Genomic DNA, 16,060 nt, shown 5'->3' on the forward strand with positions numbered 1-16,060 from the left:
CTGTGCCGAGGGGACCCAGAGGTGGACTCTAAACAGGTAGCATGATGACAGTGATGCAGAAGGTGGATCCATCCCCTCCAAGTCACCACCACCACCAGACAACACCTGTTCTTCAACGGGCAGTTTTTCAGGTGAGCGGGCACTGGCTGCCAACTGCAGGTGGTGTCCAGCTTTCCTTTTAAAGTACAACAAATGCTTCCAGCTGCGAAAGCAGGAGAGGCCCATCCCGGGACTGAAGCAAGGACCACTCTATTTTCGTTTTCCTGGTCGCTGGGGCTCCAGCCTCCTGCAATTCTAATGCCGTGCCTATGAAAGGGCTCGGCTCCCTCTTGGCCCCCACTCCCAGCCCCTCTCACAGATCCAACACCAAGTGCATCGGGCAGCTAGACGCCAGAGTGGGAAAAAGCATTTTAATAAAGCCCCATTGATTTTCGTGGGGGCAAGTCAAGGAAAAAGGCACCTGGAGCGCCTCCCCCATGCCCCCTAGCTCCTGACCTACTCCAGGGCGGTCACACATCGATTGGCTTCCTAGACAATAGATGGTGCCACCCGGGAGGGACCTCAGGGGACCAGCTGGGAGCTGGAAGAGTCGCACGCAGCAGCCCAGCCCCGACTTAATCAAACTAGCAACAGGATCTCGGGCGGCAGCGACGCGGTGGCGAGAGTCGCATTGGCGGCGGCGGCAGCGGCGGCAGCATTATGCGTGATTACTGACAGGCACCAGCTGCCGCCGCCACAGCCGCTCCAACGCACTATGTGGACTCTCGGATCTCCAGGCAGATTCCTGACTAATCCCAGAGGGCTGGCCCAGCCCCTGCTCCCAGGGCTGCGAGGAAGCGATGACCACTCTTGTTAGCCCAAGTTGAAGGGAGCCCGGCTGCTCCTGGGAGCCGGGAAGAGGCCGTGAGATTGAGCAGCCGCAAGCAGCACAGGATTATGAACTGAAGAGCAAACATGTATGGGAATTATTCTCACTTCATGAAGTTTCCCACAGGCTTTGGCGGTGAGTCTTCCACTTGGGCTTCCCAGGGTGGACCTGTCCCAAGAGAGCAGAAGGAAGCCGGGGAATCAGAATGCCGGGATGAGCATTGAATGAGACGGCGATCATGAGTGTTTATGTGCATCTATAGTGGTGCAGAGCTTGTTTCTGCTAGTGTGTGTGCGTGTGGGGGCGAGACAGAGGGAGTGAGGGGGGCAGAGAGAGAGAGAAGAGAATGGACCACAGGTGAGGATATGTGTGCATACAGAATGAGGATTTGGAGGTAGTGTCAGCTGGGTTCTAAATCAACATGCTTTAGCATGTATCTCAGACAAAGATAGAGCAAGAGCATTGTTACACACAGATGTGTTTGTGTGGGTGTGAAAAGTGGAAGAGTGAATGGCAAATTGCTAGGATGTATCCAGTATCCGAACTGTGCGGGCAAGAACGCGGCTGGAGCGGTTTCACCTGTGTGAAGGGTCCCAGGGTACTTTGTAAACAAGGGCGTGATTGTTTTCCTGCAAAGCAGGTTTCCCTCTAATTGGATTTTTGAAAAGAAAACACAGTCCTTTAGTTTGCCACCCGGTTTTCCCTCCTGCGTTTGCTTCCCTTTTGATTTGCTAATAGCCTCTTTCTCCTCCCCTGCTTTTGGCAGCCCCCTTCCCAATGCTGGGGTCCCTGCTTCTCTCTGACTCTGCTGGGTCAGGATGTGGGGGCAGGGGTCTGGGCTCTTATAAGCACGCAAACTGGAGATCCCAGTTAGTCAGCCAGGCAGGGCGACCCGGTCATACCTGATGGAAGCTTCCGGAGCCTGAGTCCCAGGGCTCCTTGATTCAGTTGGCAGAAGTAGCTCGGTCCCCCAGCTTGGAGTAAATAGAACCTGCAACTGACCAACTGGCCTCTGGCTCCTCAGTTGGTGGCACGGAGCTCCTGCTCCTGGGAGCCCAAAGGGGAGCTCTTACCCTATAGATTCTGGCAGGCAGGACAAAGCAGATATTTTGTAAGGTCTGGAGCACTGAAAAGTTCCTGCTCTGTTGACATTGTCTGTGAACCGATAGCCGATCCATCTGCAGGCTTGGGAATAAAGCTTGCCTACTTTGCTGGCCAGAACCTTCTATGAGGCACGAAGGGACATTGCAAGGTGGACTTGGTCTCTGCTGGGGAGGTGTTAAGCAGTGGTGGTGGTAGGGGTTGCTTATTCATTCAGGCTCCCTTGGGTAGTTCCTCTCAGCCAGGCACTGGGCATGCAAATGTGAGTGAAACAGTCTTTAGTTCTGCACCAGGCTCATTAGACAGACACATTATAATATTGGGTGATGTGTGCAGCCTCAGAGGCATGAGGAGGCTGCTGCTTGGACCCAGAGGTAAGGGGCTGTGGCAGCGTTCCAGAGAGAATGTTCAAGTTGTTTGGGTCAGTCTGATGACAGAGTGAGAGTGGCAGCCAAGACTGTGACCTGGACATTTGATCTCCAGTTTATAGCTGGGCCCCTTTCAGCTCCCTTCTCAGTCCTACCAAGAGCTGAGAATTAATTTTTTTCTGCACATCTGAGTTTGGTTGTTGGAGGAGCAGCCCGAGTCTTGGAACCTTGAGCTCTATGAGATGCTGGCTTCCCAAATGCCAAAGAGACCCTGGGAGACAGTTGGGGTGAACAGGAGAGCTGAAGGTAGAAAGGCTAGGGGGAGTGCTAAAGTAAAGGCCAGAGAAAGAAGATGTGGTCTAAAGTTCCAGCGAGGGGACTGCTTGCTCGGATCTTGGAATTTTTGTATCCTAAGGGTCCTTTAAGAGCACCTTAGATCTACCATTCTACAGATGTGTAAACTGAGGCCTAAAGGCAGGGACTAGCCCAGGTTGCCTGGAGTTGAGGTACAGAGTTCTTCCAGAGAGGCTTCTTTCTCAAATTTTTAACACTATTATTTTAATACTGGTATAGTCAACAGAGAGGGGAAGCAGAGAGAGAGAGAAAGAGAGAGAGAGAGAGAGAGAGAGAGAGAGAGAGAGGAGATCTGAGTTTGGTTCCTAGGTTTTTACTTACTGCCTTGTGTGACTTTAGGCAAGCTCCTGAACCTCTTTGAGCCTTAGTGTGTTCATCTCTAAAATGGGCTAAATAATCTCATCCTTACGGTTGTGGGAACTAAATGAGCTAGCACAAGAGAAAGCAGCTGTCCCTATATGCAGTACCTAGTACAAGTTAATATTTTCATCGCCTTGTTTTGCTCAGATACCAAGCTGAACATTAGTTTAACAGTGAGACATGACCGTACAATGAGGAAGCAGGAATATGGGAAAGTAAATCCCATAAAGACCCTTGTATTTTGTGGGATGAGGTTTTCCACATTGTGGGGACTCTAGGGTTTTAGTGAAATTAGATTTCAAGAAGGGAACATCACAGTGCAGCAGGGAAGAAAGGAGTTTGCTGTAACGTGGGAAATGCCCGCCTCTTCTGCTGCTTTTCCTTGTCATTCCTGAGGGAGGTGAACCATGTGGTTGCTTCTTGTTGATGTTTTTCTTTTTGTTTGCATGCACCAGTGAAGGACTCAGCCCATCTGCTGGGAGGTCTAACTCCCAGTGCCCTAGGCACAAGGGACATTGGAGAGGACCTCACCTGCAGCTCGAGCCACCTCACCCCTTTGCAGCGAGTTACAAGGCACTTACTGAAGGATCAGGGCTGTAACCCAAAGGAAACCACAGAGTGAGGACCTCTGGGGAAGTGACGTCACCCTTGAGAAATAGCACCCAGGATTTGTGTTTAGGGCCATGCTTTCCAGATGTCAGAGCACCGTCGGGTCAGTGAAGGAGAGACGGGCCCTACTGGCCGGAGGTGGTGGCCACCTGGGCTGTGGTGGCCCCACCAGGGCATCCACTCTCCCTCCCAGTTCTGGGCCTCTGCAGTGAGAGAGCCTTTTTTCTTCTCCTCCTCTGCCAAGTCCTCGGTCTGCCAGCTGCTCAGTAAGAGATTTGTTTTTCTGGGATGAGACAGTTGCTGCCTCTTAGAAGATGGCAAAACAAAGCCTGTAATCCCCCCATCCAATTGTGAAGTAATCCTCGGGGTGAGAAGGAGATCAGGGGGAGAGGGGCTTCGTGCCTCTCACAGAGCAAGCACACTGGAACAGGAATGCCTGCCACCCCTCTCGGCACTCGCCTACTTTCAACTCACGTAATCCTCAGAACAACCCAGTAAGTAGGTGCTAGTGCCAGCATGGTCACGCTCCTTTTGTGAATGAGGGGACGGAGGCATCGGGAGACAAAATAACTTGGTTAAGGTCTCACAGCTGGACAATGGACTGGTTCCAGGGCCTGTGCTCTGTTGAGCTGCCTCTCACAACTTCTCTGTGTGACACTGTTGCCCCGAGAGGCCGGGAACAGCAGCTACCCACTGGGGGTCAGGAGCCCCAGTCCAGTCTCAGAAATGTAGCTTCAGCAGTGACTGGCATTTGCACACACTATGGCCTGGCCATTGAGGAATGCACTGCAGGATAGATTAGGATCCACTGAGGAACAGGGACTCCAGGATGTGCAGAAGTCCTGCCTGGCCGACCTTGCTCACGAGTAGAATGTCCGCTTTCCATCCAAGAAGAGCCACAGTGAGGGGTTAAGTCGTTGGTTCTTGTGTGGGTCTGTGCTTGCGTGTGTACATGAGTGTGTGTGTGTGTGTGTGTGTGTGCAGGACATGTTTTTCTCCATCCTCGGATGTGTGGGTGGCTAATTGGAGCCTCCGTGGGTGTAAGTGGTTGGGGTTTGTGTAGGAAGGAGGAACAGTTTATGAGATGTAGGAAGGAACATATTTAGTGTAAACTATTTTCTGAAACATTTACAATCTTACCAAGAGATAGGGAGCTGAACAGCAACTGGGAGAAGACACTGTGCAAAGAGGAACCTAAATGCTCCACACTCCCCTCCCCCTCATTGTGTGGCTTCTGGATGTGCAGGGAACTCAGCCACCAGCATCAGATGCCTGCCTGGCAGGTGCCCCTGGAGGAAGCTGGTGTTCTTGCCTCTGATTTGGAAGGAGAAGACAGAGGCCCAGCGAACAGAAGCAGCTGATTTTCTACAACGCCTGGGTTTGGGTGACTCTGGAGATGGATTCAGTCTTGGGTCAGAAATCCTCACAAAACATTCAGAATAGTAGCCAGCATTGCTAAGGCACCTGCCACGTGCCAAGCCCTGTTCCAGAGGCGTGTCACACAAAGACCCTTGGGGTGGGGAAGGGGGCGGTACCTGTCATTGCCACCATCCCCATTTTACTGGCAGGGAAAGTGGAGTCACCAGGTTGAGGATCACCCAGGATCACCAGGCTGCAAGGAGATCAGCCAGGACCCAAATCCAGGAAGTTATGTGCCTTGGTGGCAGTGCTTACGGCTACCCTGTGCTTGCAACCCCCATGATGGGGTGGGGTTGGAGGAGGTGTCTAGGGGTGGAGTCCCCAAACAGCCCCAAATGAGTGGATTATATGGAAGAACATCTAGGATATTCCATTCTTGCCCTATGTTTTTCACAACTTATGCATCATAATACAGCTTTTTTTCTTTTGAACATACAAAGTTTCAGCAAAGAAATAAAATGACTTAGGTAGGGGCAGGGGATGGGGCCCTCCAAGGCTAACATGCTTTTCTGGTAGATCTTAATCCGGGGGACCCGCTTTTCCATTCTGGGGCAAGAGTTGGCAAACTTTGTCCCTACAGGGCCAGAGAGCAGATATTTGAGTCTCTGCTGGCTCCCTGGTCTCTGACAGCTGCTCATGGGGTGGGTCCACTGTAACACAAAAGCAGCCGTAGTTACTGCATAGACTCATGTGCACAGATGTAGCTGTGTTCTGAAGAGTCTGCTGGCTCCTAGGGCATGGATCATTCCAGAGAAGTTTCCTTTCCATTTCTGGCTGCTCTTCGGTTAGCAGCCACTGCCAACACTTTGGCTGTGAGCCGCTCTGCCTTCCGCTTCTCTGTCAGGAGGCTGAAATTCCAAATCTAGACAGAGGAGCCTGCGGATCATCTGGTCTGTGCCCTCAGCCACAGGGCAGGACACTTGGGAAAGCAGGTGAGGCTTGCCCAGAGCCCTGCGGTCTTCAAACTGGGTTTTCTAAGCTCCCTCTGAGCCACCTGAGGTGGAAGGAAGAGGAGTCTTCCCCCAGCCTTTAGTGAAGTAGCTCAATGCCAACCACACAGAGTAAGGGCTGGCCTTTTACAGGATAAGGATTTCATATACAAAGCCTGACAAACTGTAAATACACAGGAAACTTCCCTTTTTCTTAACAAGAATTGGAGACTGGTATTAAATCCAGCTAGAGAAGGTGCACCTATCACTAAAGAGTCAGCAGACTGTAAGATGAGGGCAAAGTCAAAGAAGTAAGGTGTGGGTTCTGCCCAGAGGGAGTGCTCACTTCAAGAAATTAGGTTTTGGACCCAGCATTGTGGCATAGCAGGTAAAGCCTCTCCGTATGATGCCGGCATCCTGTATGAGTGCCAGTTTGAGTCCTGGCTGCACCACTTAAAATCCAGTTCCCTGCTAATGCACCTGGGAAAGCATTGGAGTATAGACCAAGTACTTGGTCCCCTGCACCTACGTGGGAGAACTGGACGAAGCTCCTGGCTTTGGCCTGGCCTAGCCCTTGCTCTTGTGGCCATCTGGGGAGTAAACCAGAGGAAGGAAGATTTCTCTCTCTGTCTCTTCCTCTCTCTTTGTAAAGCTGCCTTCCAAATAAATAAATCTTTTTTTTTAAAGAAAATTATGTTTTGACCAATAACATTGCAGGGTAGGTGCTCTTGAAGTGATGCAGGATGGTAACCAGGATCTGGGACTTCCAGACTCTATTATCTTTGGGGTGCCCTGGCCCCAGAGCAGTGATCTGGGTAAGTATCTTCCTCCCAGTTTCCTCAACTGCACAGAGCACAACCGGGAGTCCCTGCTCCCTTTCATCAGTGTCTATAATATCATGAACAGTGAGGGTCAGGGACAGCAGGAGTTTCTAGGTTAAAGATCAGTCTTGGGGCCAGTGCTATGGCGTACTAGGTGAAGCCGCATCCCATATGGCGCTAGTTCAAGTCCCAGCTGTTCCACTTCTAACCCAGCTCCCTACTATGGCCTGGGAAAGCAGTAGAGGATGGTCCAAGTCCTTGGGCCCCTGCACCCACTTGGGGGACCCAGAAGAAGCTCCAGGCTCCTGGCTTTGGATCAGCCTATCATTTGGGGAGTGAACCAGTGGATGGGGAAGACCTCTCTCTCTCTCTCTCTCTCTCTGCCTCTCTGTAACTCTGCCTTTCAAATAAATAAATCAATCTTTTTTTAAAAAAATCAATCTTAAACTCCTAAGAGGATTTTAGAATTCACAACCAAACTTTAAACATGGAAAGGTCAGTTGTCTTTAATTCAAAGTAGTTACAGGAAATCAGAGGAGCATCAAAGGAAGTGCAAAATAAATAACGAGCAAGTGCCCTGTAACAACGTGTGGATCAGTGGCAGACTGTATGTGTGACAGTGCCCCCATAAAAATATAATAGAGCTGGAAAATTCCTATTGCTTAGTATTTTTTAAAAGGATTTATTTTATTTATATGAAAGGCAGAGTGAGAAAGAGAGAGAGAGAAAGAGAAAGAGACAGCCAGCCAGCCAGCCTTCATCTGCTGGTTCATTTCCCAGATAGCTGCAACAGCTGGGACTGGGTGAGGCTGAAGCCAGGATCCTGGAACTGCATTCAGGTCTCCAGGGGTCTAGGTATTTGGGCCATCTTCTGGTGCTTTGCCAGGCACAGTAGCAGGGAGCTGGATCTGAAGAAGAGCAGCTAGGATTCCAACCAGGTATCAGATACAGGATGCTGGGGTCCCACGTGGCAGCTTCACCTGCTGAGCCACACTGCTGGGCCTGTTTCCCTTAGAATTTTAACTATATCTTTTCTGTATTTAGATATGTGTGGATATACGAATACTTAACACTGAGTTACAACTGTCTGAGGTACTCAGCATTGTATCTTGCTGTGCAGGTTTGTAGCTTAGGTAGAGCAGGCTGTACCACATAGCACAGGTATATCATCAGCTTTGCCATCTAGGTTTCTGTACATATACTCTATGATGTTCTCCCAACAACCAGATCACATTTCTCAGAATACATCCTATTGTGCAGTGACACGTGGCTATTTTGTGATGTTTCCCCTGGGCTGATTGCCTGGCTTTCATTCCTGTGACTCACCATGTCTGTTGTCCCTCCTTTTACTGGTCAGTAGCATCATGGGGAAGCAGTCTCTCGGAGGCTTTGGGGCTCATAGCACCTGTGCTTTCTTAGCCTAGATGTGCAGGGAGCAGAGCAGGGATGGGATATCCTAGTTTGATGAGGGGCTATCTGTCAGTCAGCCATTCAGCACACACTAGCTACGCACTGTGCAGGAGCTATGTAGGACACCAAGAAAGCGAGAGCCATTTCTTTCCCTGGAGGGATGTATAAACTAGTTGCAAACTCTGAAGACCTCATAGCAGTATTTCTGGAATTTTTTCCTTGGGACTGAGTTGAAGTGAATGGACCCAAGGAACACAATATAGTTAGAAGCAAAGGAGAACAAATAATGGCATACCTAATGGTGACATTGCACAAGGAATAGATTTTGCTGTATTTTTTTTTTTTTTTTTGACAGGCAGAGTGGATAGTGAGAGAGAGAGACAGAGAGAAAGGTCTTCCTTTTGCTATTGGTTCACCCTCCAATGGCCGCTGTGGCCAGCATGCTGCGGCCTGTGTACTGTGCTGATCCGGAGGCAGGAGCCAGGTGCTTATCCTGGTCTCCCATGGGGTGCAGGGCCCAAGCACCTGGGCCATCCTCCACTGCACTCCCGGGCCACAGCAGAGAGCTGGCCTGGAAGAGGGGCAACTGGGACAGAATCTGGCGCCCTGACCGGGACTAGAACCCGGTGTGCCGGCGCCGCTAGGTGGAGGATTAGCCTATTGAGCTGCGGTGCCGGCCGATTTTGCTGTATTTTTAAGATGATTGCCATTTTTAGGAGAGTCCATAGTTAGAGGCTGGGGAGAGCCATCAGGACAATGCATCCATGGGGACAGTGAAAAGGACAGAGGTCATGGATTCCATAGCTGTATGTGGACAAAATTGGTGTTCACAGACTTCAGGAACAAAACATGAGCTGGGTGCACCCTTGGCAAATGCCTGGCACATCCTTGGGCCATTTGTCTTGGGGGACTAACTGGAGCATACCTGCTGTACCAGCATATGGAACTGGCTTCCAGGGACAGAGCTGCTCTTTGTGTGTGAGATTCTCTGGTATCTCTCATTCATTAGGGACACACAGCACCCACCTGGTCTAGCAAGACTTCTAATGTGATGCTGGGTAGAAAGGGGGTGTGACATCAAAATGCCACTAATAACATGCAGAAAGATTGATAGTGATGCTGTTAAACTAGCATGGGGTTCTAGGTCTGTTGTTCTTCCTGACCTCAATTTCCTGATCTGTATAATGGGCCACAATTTGTGCTTTATACACTACTGAGTCACTTGAAACTCAAATGAAAAAGACAGTGGCCTCCAGGAGGGTTCACTCTTCCTGCGGTGCCTAGCATGGGGCTGGCACACAATTGGCATGTGACAAATACTTTCTGAATGCCTAAGCCAGTAATTCAAAAGGAAATAAATAGCATACATGGGAAAAGTTTTATGAGTGTGAGATTGCAGTGGATAGAATAAGCTTGCGCCCAAGAGCCAGATGACCTGGCGTTTTTGTCCTGTGTGACCCTGTGCAGGTCTCTCAGCCTCTCTGAAATGATTTCCCCTTTTATAAAATCAGATGTTCCTTCCAGTCCTCAAAATTTGGTTTCTAAACAAAAACAATAGCATCTTATTAATTCATGAGAATTAATTTGAAAAGGCGATTAAATTGACTATGGTAGTAACTAGTTTGTATTTGCTCATTCACAAAAAAAAATAATAAAGAGAAAAAGGTTTGTTAAGCAAATAAAATGGTAGGAGAAGTGTTAAGCCTATTTAAGATACATCTGTTTTCAAGCAATTTAAAAAGCGTAGTGGGAGCATCATTAGCATATTAACGGGGTGTTAATTACAAAAGACTTTTAAAGCAGGTTTTTATAAAATCCCCACTTAGTAACCATTAGCTTGTGGTGCTTGAAACACAAATGATTCACGTGTGTTACTTAGAAGTCATAAAATTGTAATTTAAAAGTAATCTGCCAACTTGTCACGAATTTAGACTGATTTTTCTCTCAATTGATCCAGATGAGTGAGGTTTTGCTATAATTACATATAATGTTGGCAATAATGAGGCTGAGTATCAATCTCTCCCTGCTTCTCACTACCTCCAGCATTATAGATTTGACGGGAGGGGGTGGGCTGGAGGGGGAGGGGAGCAATGGGGGTGGGGAGGAGTAGAGGAGAGGGACAGAGTTAGGGGATGCTACTCTCCCCCTCTCCCTCTTGGAAGCATTGGAAGAAGCAGCCCAGCTCCCAGCCAGAAGAGTCAGCCCTCCTCTGGGGGCTGCAGGAATCCAGGTGGCACTGCCCTGCAGGGCTCTGGGGTGCTGGCCCACTGGCCTGGCCAGGGTGTACACACAGTGGACTGATCCCAACAGTCAGTGCATCCTGTTGCTCTCACATTCCCCTTGAGAGAGCCAGGCAGAGGCTGAGCCTCTCAGGCAGGAGGGTCTGTGCTCCTGCACGCTTGATCCGTCTCTGCATTGCCCTCACTGAGAAAGCTGGAAAGGGTTATGGCAGAAGAGAAGGCTTCCCACAGAAGGATGGAGCTTCTAAGTCTGCTCCCCACCTGCCACCTGCAGGGAGCTTAATACCTGATATCCTCTTCTCCCATCTGTTGAAATGTAGAGCTTTACGCCAATCAATCCTGGGGTCTCAAACCCCTTCCTGTCCAATCTCAGGGCGGCAATGCACCCTCACGTTTTTGTGATACTGTTTGTGGGTGACAATGCTGGTAATGGCTTAAATGTAAGAAGTGCCTCTTAGCAAGGTCCTGGTGCTGGGTGGTTCTTCTGTGTATAGGGGAGACAGGAGAGGGTTGGGGTGAACTGGGGGCCTTGGTGAAGGGAACCAGAGCCAGGGTGTGAGTTGTGAGGGGCTGAAGTCAGCATGTCAGCCTCCTGACAGAAGCCAAGCATTGGATCAGGAAGGAGCAGGAAAGGCTGTCCTGGGAGTGGTACAGTGCAGCGCATGATGGGGCTAGGATTTTTTTTTTTTTAGATTTATTTATTTTATTTGAAAGGCAGAGTTACAGAGAGGCAGAGGCAGAGAGAAGAGAGAGAGGTTTTCCATCTGCTGGTTTACTCCCCAGATGGCCACAACGGCCAGAGCTGCGTTGACCCGAAGCCAGGAGCTTCTCCCAGGTCTCCCATGCAGGTGCAGGGGCCCAAGGACTTGGGGCATCCTCCACTGCTTTCCCAGACCATACCAGAGAGCTGGATTGGAAGTGGATCAGCCAGGGACTAGAACTGGCACCCATATGGGATGCCCGCACTGCAGACTGGGGCTTTAACCTGCTGCACCACAGTGCTGGCCCCGGGGCTAGGATTAGAATCCAGATCTGCTGCCTCACCCCAGGCTCGAGTGTTACTTGCACCATTGCTAGCCATGTGCCCTTGGCAAGTTACTTGATTTCTCCATCCTTGTACTTGTGCATCTGTACTGCAGGGATGATAAGCATACGGACCTCCAAGCCGAATCGCTGGTATGCAGTATGCAGTGGGTTCAACTGTGTCAAGTGCTTAGAAGCATGTTGGGCCCATGACAGTTGCCCAGTGAGTGTTTGCAGTTGCTGTTGTTTCTTAGCAGAGAAGACGGCACTGAAGAGCCTTCACAGGCTTACTCAGCGGCTCACCTGTGTATCGAGAGCCAGGCAGGGAAAGCATGTGTGAGTCAGCGTCCCTTGGACAAAGAAGAGCGAGCCAGGTGTCTGAATAGCCCATGGTTGTCAGCCTTGGCACCACATCACTCCGCAGGAGGGAGAAGGCTTGGCCTTGGTGTGTGATTGTTCCCACAGTGGGAGAGACCCACCATCGCAGGGATGGGGCCCTGCGATGCTCCTGTGACTTCAGAGGGATGGTCCTAACTCTGAGAATAGCAAGTTCTTAGCTCTGTCCTTTTCCCCATGGGTGGCCACTAGCCATTGTCAATGATTCCTTACAAGTTTCCAATCTATCCTGAAGAGGGTTGCTAATGGAAGAGCGAACTCTGCAGCCTGGCACAGCAGCAAGGGGGTGGAAACACCAAGCATTTGCTCCGTGTCTGGCCAGTTAGGAAGACTGAGTACTTGACATTCTACTTTTATTGGCCGACGATGAGGTTGCTAAGCAACTTCCTTAGCTTGGTAAGAATTCTGTGGTTCTAAGTACCCTAGCCTCGCTTCTCTTTTTCAATAATCTCTCTCTCTCTCTCACTCTTGCTCTTGCTCTCTTCCACACACACACGCACTCAATTTATTGTTCAGAGATTTCAGTTCTGGTAAACATCAAGGATAGTGAACTTTTTATGTAAATGATTTCTGTTTATTCTGTTTATTCTGATTATTATATTCATCGATTAGTCAATGAATAATTTTGGGCAGATACTTGGCACAACGGTTAAGCTACCTTTTGGGATGTCCAACTACAATATCTGAGAGCCTGGGATTGAGTCCTGGCAGTGCTTGCTGTCTATTCCAGCTTCCTGCTAATGTGCACTCTGTGAGACAGCAGGTGCTGCTTCAGATACTTGGGCCCTTGCCACCCATGTGGGAGACTGATTGAGTTTCCATTTCTTGGCTTTAGCTTGGCCCAGCACAGGCTGTTGTGGGCATTTGGAACATGAACCACTGGATGAGAAATCTCTCTCTATCTCTCTTTTTCACCGGGAACTTAAGATGAAGTCAGCATGGAGGACCTCTATGTCAGGCTCACACTTGTGGGGAGATTGGGGTGGGGGGTCCACAGGGGAAAGGCTGGGGTGGCTGGGAGGATGGAGAGGCACTTGGGGCTCTGAGAAATGACTAGAAACTAACCATTTAGGTAACTCAATATTATAAACAATTGGCATGTCCTTAATACCATATGACAAAGGTTACTCTTTTTTTAAAAAATAGATTTATTTATTTTATTTCAAAGTCAGAATTACACAGAGAGAGGAGAGGCAGAGAGGGAGAGAGAGAGAGAGAGAGAGGTCTTCCATCCTATGGTTCACTCCCCTATTGGCTGCAATGGCTGGAGCTGCGCTGATCCAAAGCCAGGAGCCAGGAGCCCTCTCTGGGTCTCCCACATGTGTGCAGGGGCCCAAGGACTTGGGCCATCTTCTGCTGCTTTCCCAGGACACAGCAGAGAGCTGGATTGGAAGTGGAGCAGCCGGGACTTGAACTGGCGCCCATGTGGGATGCTGGCGCTTCAGGCCAGGGCGTTAACCTGCTGCGCCACAGCACCGGCCCCCAAAGTTTACTCTTTCTTAACTGAGCATTTACTCTTCCTGGCTTGGGATAAGCCCTCTACATGTATACCTTTCTGTGATGTTCAAGCCAGACACAGTCCTCTCCTCCCTTTTACATTATGGGAAACAATTACAGCTGCTACCACCAGGCCAGTGGGCCCAGAAGCACCCAGTGGTCCTCTGTAGCAGGCGTGTTTGTCTGACTTTATGGGGGAGGAAACTGCAGTTTCAAGGTCAAGTTCTTTGCTCAAGTTTACATGGCTGGAAAGTGGTGAAGCCTCGAGTCCAACCTTGGACTTGCTGGCTTCAGAGCTCTCGCCTGCTGCTCCATGGCACTGCCCTTCCGGAGCTGGTGGCCTCCGTGCATGCAGAGCCTGCAAAGGCACAGTCCTGCCACGCACTCTGCATCTGCCCACCCCAGCTGTGGCTCCGGGGACACTCGCAGCATCGCGGTTGCGACTGGGAAGGCCAAACGGCTTGGGGGTCTAATGTGGACAAGGTATGACGGCAGGGAACCCTCAGTAAGGGGTCCTGCCTCTGCCCATTCCAGACACACCCCCGCCTGCCGCTGCTCTTCCTCTTTTTCCATTCCAGGAAGCCATATTCTGCTGATGCTCATGAAGCCGGAAGGGAGCTTGGAGGCCACGGAGTACGATCTACTGGGGTGAATGAGGCCCAGGAATGAGACATTTTTCTTGGGGCTGTTAGCAGGAGAGGTGGGGACCTCCCGAGAAACATCTCTAGTGCTTCCCAGCAGATAAGCCATTTTTAATGAAATCATTGCCTGCATAAAGAGAATTAGCTCTGAAGAGCACGGAATTTGTACATTTTCCAGGCCTGCGGGCAGGCAGAGGGCCTGGAAGATCTCGGGGTGCAGCACCAGGGAGCCGGCGAGGCTGATGGGTTGCAGAGGCCAGGGGTCCACCAACAGGGGAACTGGGCTGAGAGACTGTCTCAGTCTCTGTGTGCTATTATAACAAAATACCTCAGTCTGGGTAACTTATAAATCGTAGCAGTGACTTCCCGGTTCTGGAGGCTGCGAGTCCAGGGTCAGGCCGCCAGCAGTTCAATGTCCGATAAGGGGCTCCTCTCTGCTTCCAATGTGGCGCCCCTTTTAACTCCTCACACAACAGAGGGGGCAAAAGGAAGCAAGCACTGTGTCCTCGCTTGCTGAAGAGACGGAGGGGCCAGGCAGCTCCCCGAAGCCTCTCTTAGTCCCACTCCTGAGGGTGGAGCCCTCCTGGCCAACTCACCTTTCAAAGACCCCTGCCCTTTGTACTGTCACTGTGGGATTCAAGTTCCGATGTGAACACTGCATGAACACCTACAGTGAAGCTGCAGCAGGGGCCGAAGGGGAGCATTAGAGAAAAACCTGACCTCAGATGTGGATGAGGCATCCCGGGGCTACAGATAGAGCCCACCCTGGGCCAACTTCCGGTAAATACTACACAGGAGCCGGCCGGGAAAACAAGGTCTCCTGTCCTTGTTCATCAACCCAAAGGCTTGGCGAGGAAGAGAAAGAAATAAGTCATACCCATGTTTCTAGAGAACCTGTGGTGCCTTTTGATGCTGGCTTTAGTGTCCATGTGGCTGGGGAACAAAAGTGAGGGAGTGTGAGGAGCTGATAAAAGTGTTATTGTAGGGGTGTGTAAGTGCCTATTTGTGAGAATGTGTTTGAGTTCCACCGAGAAACCCTTTTGTCATAAAAGTCATTGTTTTGCACCATAAATAACAAAGCTATTTTCGTATTTCTAAGAATTACTGGATCATTTTGAGGGGCAAAGGTCCAAAATATATTTGTATAAGATATACATTTCTTTTTTTTCAATTTTATTATTTTTTAATGTGGTAATAAAGTATCCCCCCTCTTGCGGGTCATTGACTCAGCAGATATAAACCATATCTTTAAAAGAAACCAAACTTGAACTTATTTCACTCTATCTCAATAATGTACCAAACTTATCACTGCATTAAGTAGTCACACTTCCTTAATTTTTAACTAATCATAGTAATACGAACAGCAACAAGGAACTCGGAGTTTCAAATCACTTTCACATCATGATCTTTTATATTTGAAACACTCTGTAAACTTGTCAAAGTTCATATTTATAGATTTTTGTGTGTAGGTTGATGTTTCCTGAACATCGTTCTTTTTCATGACATTTTGTATATCAGGTATCCTTTGTGCTTAGACTGATTTTTTTAAAGATTTATTTATTTATTTGAAAGTCAGAGTTACACAGAGAGAGGAGAGGCAGAGAGAGAGAGAGAGAGAGAGAGAGGTCTTCTATTCGCTGGTTCACTTCCCAATTGGCTGCAATGACTGGAGCTGGGCCGATCCAAAGCCAGGAGCCAGGAGTTTCTTCCAGGTCTCCCACGCGGGTAAAGGGGCCCAAAGACTTGGGGCATCTTCTACAGCTTTCCCAGGCCATAGCAGAGAGCTGGATGGGAAGTGGAGCAGCTGGGTCTCGAACCTGTGCCCATATAGGATGCTGACACTGCAGGTGGCGGCTTTACCCGCTACGTAACAGTGCCGGCCCCCAGACTGATTTTTTTTTTTTTACGTCTTATGATTTACTTTTATTTATTTGAAAGGTGAGAGAGAGAGAGAGAGTGAGCTTTCATCTGCTGGTTCCACTGCAAATGCCCACAACAGCAGAGGCTGGGCCAGGCCAAAGCCA

The 16,060-nt window shown here is 49.7% G+C and overlaps 1 long non-coding RNA gene across 1 annotated transcript in view; it reads left to right on the forward strand.

Moving 5' to 3' along the window:
• Positions 1-527: 527 nt before the first annotated feature.
• RXRG (retinoid X receptor gamma) overlaps positions 528-16,060 on the forward strand; it is a 50,073-nt gene continuing 34,540 nt past the window's right edge. The window contains exon 1 of the long non-coding RNA XR_001794394.3: positions 528-1,003. This is a non-coding gene — a long non-coding RNA (retinoid X receptor gamma). The remainder of the gene's footprint in view (positions 1,004-16,060) is intronic.

Source organism: Oryctolagus cuniculus, chromosome 7, assembly GCF_964237555.1.
Source record: "Oryctolagus cuniculus chromosome 7, mOryCun1.1, whole genome shotgun sequence".
NCBI classification, from domain to species: Eukaryota; Metazoa; Chordata; class Mammalia; order Lagomorpha; family Leporidae; genus Oryctolagus; species Oryctolagus cuniculus.